The 7,381-nt window shown below is 43.8% G+C and overlaps 1 pseudogene; it reads right to left on the bottom strand.

Moving 5' to 3' along the window:
- Positions 1-1,227: 1,227 nt before the first annotated feature.
- On the bottom strand, positions 1,228-3,048 carry LOC122080305 (annotated as a pseudogene).
- Between the last annotated feature and the right edge of the window lie 4,333 nt (positions 3,049-7,381).

Below are 7,381 nucleotides of genomic sequence, written 5' to 3' on the forward strand. Positions count from 1 at the left end.
TTATTCAACTTAAATCGATAACCATTAGATTACAATGGAACAACTTTGTCATTAGGTGACACGAACATCCAGTCCCATTTGCAAAAATCTTCTACTATTTAAATTAATGGCAAGAGATAATTTATATAGGATGTTTTTTTTAGGGGTGGTGCAAAGGATGCCTGTTCTGTAAATAATTTGATGGAAGTGGCTGTAACAGTGACTTGCAGACTTCCCATGCGGGATCACAAAAAGAAACTTTTTGTCCCTAGTGTTTCAAAAGAAGCTCAAGGAGACGAGATAAAAGGACTTATTAGGGCCACCTTCATGGTATACAATGCCAACTCTTAGGCTTGGCCTGGTGGTTTGGCTCTCCTTACTTAATAAGAGTGTGCCTAAGGTTTGGTCGGTGGATTAAATTATTAGAAATGTGCATTGGTGCATAACTTATGGATTGAGATCCTCTTCTAAGTGGTGATGGTTGAGGTATTGTCTATAGTTACTTAAATGATCGAACGACACATATTCAAGCGGTGATCCATCGGCTCTTGACTTGTCGTCTCTATTCTGATCGATAGAAACACAGTCATTGGATCACTGCTTAAATACGTATCGATCAACAATCACTGCTCAAGAAAGGAGCCGAATCCATGGCTTACACCATCTCCTCCTCATCACGAGGGATGACTTTCTTAGGCACGCAATCCCATCTTCTAGCCCCAATCGGATGAATCAATTGATTCAGATTGTTGTCTAAATCAACTGATTCAATTGATTAGGGCAAGAATGCTGGCCATGTTGTTAGGGTGCCAAACCTGTATCAGCCTCTCTCATCTACTGGTAAAAAGACCCTTATACCTCTCTTGTCTCTTCCTCCCATGTGCTTGCCAGTTGTTATTTTTCCTTGAGCAGGGGACATGCCTATCACTTTCCTTTCAAGATAAATTAAATTGAATTAGATCACTAAATTTGACATAAAAGGTAGCAGTGCTTGTGCGTTCGCACCCTGTGAACACTCCATTTAATCTGAACCTTTGATATTATCCTACATAATCTGAGCCGTTTATTTGCTTCAACTTATTACTGGATGTTTCGGTATACTCACCATGTTTCAAAATAGAAATTTCCCATCCAATTAACTTTCTAAATTTGGTTAAAAGGTAGCAGCGCTTGTGCGTTCACACCCTGTGAACACTCCATTTAATCTGAACCTTTGATATTATCCTACATAATCTGAACCGTTTATTTGCTTCAACTAATTACTGGATGTTTTGGTATACTCATCATGTTTCAAAATAGAAATTTCCCATCCAATTAACTTTCTAAATTTGGCTAAAAGGTGGCAATGCTTAAGCGTTCGCACCCTGTGAACATTCCGTTTAATCTGAACCTTTGATATTATCCTACATAATCTGAACCGTTTATTTGCTTCAACTTATTGCTGGATGTCTCGGTATACTCACCATGTTTCTTCTTCCTCATCCCCACTGCTCCCTATTCTTCATCATATTCTTGGACATAAGTCCGTATCACCTCTGCAACCACAACATACCCCCTCCATCCGCCACCCCGCGGCCGCGGTGCCTCTGTCCCTGCAACCGAACTCCCTCTTTTACCAATACAGTCTCTCTCTCTCTCTCTCTCTCTCTCTCTCTAAGGATTGCAGGGGAGGCCAGGAAGCAAGTGGTAGCATGGGGTGGAGTGAAACTGATGGGTCTCTCTTCCTTTTCTAATCGACTCCATTCGCCCCTGCAAGACTCCATCACGGAAAAACCCATTGCAGCACTCTCATCCTTGTTGTTTCTGTTCACTGCTCACTATTTCCAACCCTTGCTCGCCATTCCCACCTTGCCCCTAGTCCTACATCACCCGTATCCTTCAACAGACGACGGCGAGGTCTTTTCCCCCAAAATCAGCTCAAATTCGCCGGAGAAATTCTTTGTTGTAATCACACTCGGCTTTTTCTCGGTTTCTGTCTGAATTTTTGCTTCTGTTGGTTTGCCTACTGATGTTCTAGTGTGAGGAGAAACCATTTCGCTCTCTTATACTGCTGATGTTCACGGTGGGAAGTGCAAGGCTCTGTTTCACAGCATCTGATTCGACGGAAACGATCTGTTGAAGACGATCGGGTTTGCCGATGAAGATTGCCGGTAGAGCTTGCATAACCGATTTGTAATTTTTGGTCTACCGAGCGATCTCGAATTCCGACTGGAAATCGACATCAATTAATATTCGGTCTCCTTGAACGATCACATCGATGTATTCGTATTCTCCTGTAAGGAGTTTTGATTTGGACTTTAGAAAGGGCAAACACACAACGGGAGAATATCCTACAAAGGCGTCTCTTTCAATGCATCTAAAAGGGAAATAGGATTGAATCAATAGCATTAAAACTCAAAATTAAAAGCACAAGTACCTGCAGGATACGAATGGGATTTATCCCAACGTGATTTGCAGATTGAAGCTTCATATCCAAGAGCTATGAGTCCATCAGTGACGAATTTTCTAGACTCGTCCTTGTGCTTGCAGCTCTTGTTCTTGTCCACAATTTTTGCAGTATCAGCTTATAAATTCCTCACCGTAATGCTCTCACAAGGAACCAAGCTCTGCATTTCAAAAGATTATGATTAACAAAGGAAAAAAAAAACTCAACTCCTTCCACGCTCTAATTGAAGAGATTTAACAGAAGACAAAAGATTATTTTTTTTTAGAAAATGAAAATTATTCAAGTAAATCATCAATCACCTTGAGCATTTCGCAAGCTTCACCAGATAAGGCTGCCGCCACCAACTCCCCGAAGCCATTGAAGAAGTCGAATTCATCGTCGGAGCTGTCGGAACAGTTGCCGTTGAAGCAATTGCCGCAATTCCGTCAGCATTTTGCAGCTGACGTTGGCTGCTTGTCATTATTCTCCTCGATGAAATTTTGTACCATTTTTGCCAAGCACACAGAACTCGGCTCCCAATCGTTACTGCCATCTTCGATGTACTGAGTCTCACCGACGATGGGCTGAAACCGAGTTGCAGATACATGAGGGGACCACCAATAGTTGGAGCTGACCCTCGACCATCAAGCCAGGTGGAAGACAGAAATGGGAAGCCGACTGTAGAGATATAAGTCAATAATAGAGACATGGGAACAATGGACGACTTAGATTATTTATAAAATGATCAACGGATGTAATTAAATGTGGTGTTTATAAGTTGCGAGAGCTTGAGCACTGCTACCACTCACCCGCTAAATTTTGTGTTAGATGACCATTCTACTTTCTTTTTCACTTACCACAAGAAATAAAGACTCTGTGATTCCAGCAGTCTCCAACCACGTGAGGGTTTGTTTTTAGTTATATTGAAATTTCCTTTATTGGTCCAGTAAAGGATGTTAATGAAGAAGGAAAGTGAAAGGAATTTGAGAGGGGCGGAAGCCGGAAGGTAAGGAAAAGAAGAGGATTACTACAGTCTACAAGTCTACAAGTCTACAACTACAAGGGCTTGTTTTAACTTTTAAGCACAGAAAAGCATACATTTGATCTCTCTAGAGAGAGAAAAGGAAAAGGAGAGAGAGAGAGAGAGACAGAGACCCATGATGACCTCATTATATGAGGTGGGGACTGGAGCCTGTCCAACCATGTCTAGGTGTTGTCAATTTTTGCTGCAGAAGACTCTGTGTATTACCATTTTTCCTTTCCCACTTTCAATTCTTTCTCTCTCCTACTGAATCACTTTCAATTCTTTCTCTCTCCTACTGAATCACATTCCTCATCCTCTGTTTATTCCATTCCTTCAAAATATTTTGTTTGTTATTATTCATGTGGGCCCTCTCATGCAAAAACCCTAGATGAGGAGGCCCCACCATACAAGGCTCATCCAAGACTGATTGGGCCCATAACTCTCTTTGTCCCAAACTAGGACATGTCAAAATGTTATTTGATTGGATGGCTATCCTCTGACGATTCTGTCCTATCCGTGAACCTGACCCTCCAAGTTGTCTACGCTCTGATTCCAGTTAATATTAAGTACCGGTTGGGTTTGGGCATGAATGAATGGTGTGAATATCGTCTATATTCGTTACATTGATGCAGTTAACATCGAATGATTAATAACCTCTAGAAACATATGTTCAGATATTCTAAATTGTTTAATATTTATTATACTTCATTGCTTATTATAAAGGATGTGGACTTGAAAAAATGGTATATTCACAAAACCAATTAAAGGTCCATAAGACATTAAGATCCGGTCCTCTTTGGAAATAAGAAAGTACTTTGAATCTTGTTGATGCGGCAAAATTTGATCGGATGATCTTTCCTACAGTTCCTAGTGCTTTGACCGACCTGCACAGAAGAGATGACAGGAGAGAACCGAACTGACCCGATGGGGGACTCTTCGATGCCTAAGTCAGATCTTTCCACAGTAGATGCTCAAGAGAGCTTTTCCAGTAAAAGAAGTGATTGATCGATCCTCCCTGATGGAGGCTTACCTTGGTATTTATAGGCTGTTGATGGAGAGAGAAGAAGGGGCATTTGTGGAGAGCCCAGTTTAGGCATAGAGTCCTTGAGGGAAGTGGCTCTATGATTATGGGAATATAGGGTTTCAGGGCATGTTCTAGGAATATTCCCCTTTGATCTCAGAGGTGCAAGTCGTGAGAGTGATGGATGCCTCTAATGACATGTAGTAGATAGAGTCCTACCCCCATGATCAGGGATCTCGTCCTTTGAATGTAGGAGTGAAAGTGTGCACATTTCTGGGTGCCTTACTATACTGTGCCGAGCTGAGGTGACTGGTAGCAAGGCCTGTGGAGGGCAGAGGTGGCAACACGGCCTGATGGAGGGCCGAGGTGGAGGCACGACCTGATGGAGGGCCAAGGTGGCAGCACGGCTTGATGGAGGGCCGAGGTGGCAGCACGGCTTGATGAGATGTTGAGGTGGTAGCATGGCCTGATGAAGGACCTAGGTGGCGGCACAGCCTGTTGGAGGGTCGAGGTGGCAGCACGGCCTGATGGGATGCCGAGGTAGTAGCACGACCTAATGGAGGGCTGAGGTGGCGGCACGGCCTGATCAAGGGCTAAGGCAGTAGCACGGCCTGATGGGATACCGAGGTGGCAGCACAACCTATCAGGATGTCGAGGTGGTTGCATGGTCTGATGGAGGGCTGAGGTGGTAGCATGGCCTGATGGAGGGCCGAGGTGCAGCATTGGTCAGGACGATCCCTACCCATGCCGTGATTGGGAAGAAATACCCTCATCACTTGCGAAGCCTGGAGTTTGCTATTTTGTGATTTTCATCTTCTGAAATCAATGGAGAATTACATAAGAACCAAATGATACTTTCTTATGTTTACCCAGTTCGGTTAGCAAATTAAGGTCTCTACTAACTAGTTGTTGGGGGGTATGACGTTTTATATTCCATCATTTGCATTTGTAGGTTGATTTAAAGGGCCACTAAAAGGCTATATATTTTTAGTACTCATGGAGATCTAGAAGAATCAGCCCACCTTGCGTGTTATCTTTGTTACTAGGTCTCAACGAATTGACACCTTGAGGTGTGTGGGGGTGACTGTATCGAGGAAATTAAAAATTATAAGGTTACATGTGTAATACCCCGCTTCTTAAACCCGGTCTGATTTCGCGATTGAACCGGTTTAACCATGCAGGAACCGAGCCAGAGGATATTAGAGCGGGTTCCTTATGGGCTATGATGGCACGGGTGACCTTAAACACCGGCTGGTCCGATAAGTCCGAGCCAGTGCCAGAAGAGACGGGAGTTCCCAAACCGTGTACGTGCACCTACCATAAGGCTATGTACGGATAAAATAGGTATTATATCCGTATTTTAAGGTATATACGTATGCTACATCGTATGCCTGGGGTGGGGTTCGTGCCGAGGTCCGAACCCGGTCAAAATCCCAAGTTTTGGCTCTCAGGCGGGTATAACAGGTGGGTACACCCACCCACCTGAGTGACCCATCCAACACTATTCACTTAAGTAGGAATAGTATATAAAGCTTTATGATTTCTTTTCTTTCCATTTATTACCCTCGTACGTTTGGTGAGAAAAGTAAAGAGGAGAGAGAAAAGAAAGGGAAGAAGAAAGGAAGAGGAAGAAAGGAAGGTTTTCAGTGGCGCCGAAGCTAGATCTTGCCATTCCGGTGCCGGGAGAGTAATCTTCAACTCTAGATCTACAGTTGGAGGTAAGAAAAGTTGGGTTTCACGAACGTTCACCATACCCAAGTTTTAAACCCTTGATTCGAGTATGGTTTCTTGAGATCTTGTAAATACCTTTTGAAATGATGAATCTAAGGTTTAATAGATGATTTGTGTGTTGATCTTGAAGGATTTGAGGAGATATTGACAAGGTAGAAGAAGCATTGTGAGTTGGAAGTGATTTGAAGGGTTTGAAGTCATTTTTGGGCAAAGAAGGTAAGATGGTTTCCCTCACTTGAATCTAACCTAGATCTAGGTTAGAACCATCCTATAGGACTTCAAAGGTGTGAAGAATGGGTGGGGGAAAGCCCCATTTGATTCCCCAAAGGATGGAGAAAATGGAGAAGAGACAGAGTCATTCCCGCCAAAACCGGTGGGTACAACCGGCGGGTACCTACCCGCCTGAGAGTACCCACCTGAGAAGGCAGAGGTCCCTGGCCAAACCGGTGGGTACAACCGGTGGGTATAACCGGCGGGTACCTACCCGCCGGTCATAACCGGTGGGTATAACCGGTGGGTAGACAGCCCACCTGTCTTACCCACCTGTTTGGCCCCGAAGGTGATCCTTAGGTCCGATCGAACCCAAATCGGACGTGTGACCTTCTTTTGATGTTCTAAACACGATTTTGACATCAGATTTCGTTAATTTTGATTCTAAAATGGTGAAGTACTAACCCCGCTCAATTATGTTAGGTTCACCAAATCCTACCCGATTCGCTCCGGATCTCACCCGTACTGAACGGGAATCCTTGCACGCTACAAGTAAGTGGAGAGAGGACGTTTGGCCTTGTTTCAAGGCATTTGTTTGGCATTCATATAACTATATCTAATCTAGTCATGTCATCATGAATATGCTATATAGATTAGTCATTCCACTCATTGTTGTGCATATATGCTATGTTTACTTTTCAAATGCCAATTGAATGAGATGTTATATGTTGAATGTGGACATCATGGAGCATAATGCATTGATAGACTAGATGCCGTGGTCGGCTTGAAAACGAATGCATTGGTGGCCCGTGGTATGGGACACGGAGGCACTATGCAGTCGTACTGTCATATAGGAGCATGCGGTATTAGGATTCTCACCATCCCGTGCTACGACCCTTCCCAACAGGGGTTAAGGTGTTGGGTTGCCATTTGGGGGGAAGTAGGGGTCGCGGTTGTCGGACACTGTGGTGGTTAGGCATTACCCCCGGCG

Source organism: Macadamia integrifolia, chromosome 5 (assembly GCF_013358625.1).
Source record: "Macadamia integrifolia cultivar HAES 741 chromosome 5, SCU_Mint_v3, whole genome shotgun sequence".
Classification (NCBI taxonomy): domain Eukaryota; kingdom Viridiplantae; phylum Streptophyta; class Magnoliopsida; order Proteales; family Proteaceae; genus Macadamia; species Macadamia integrifolia.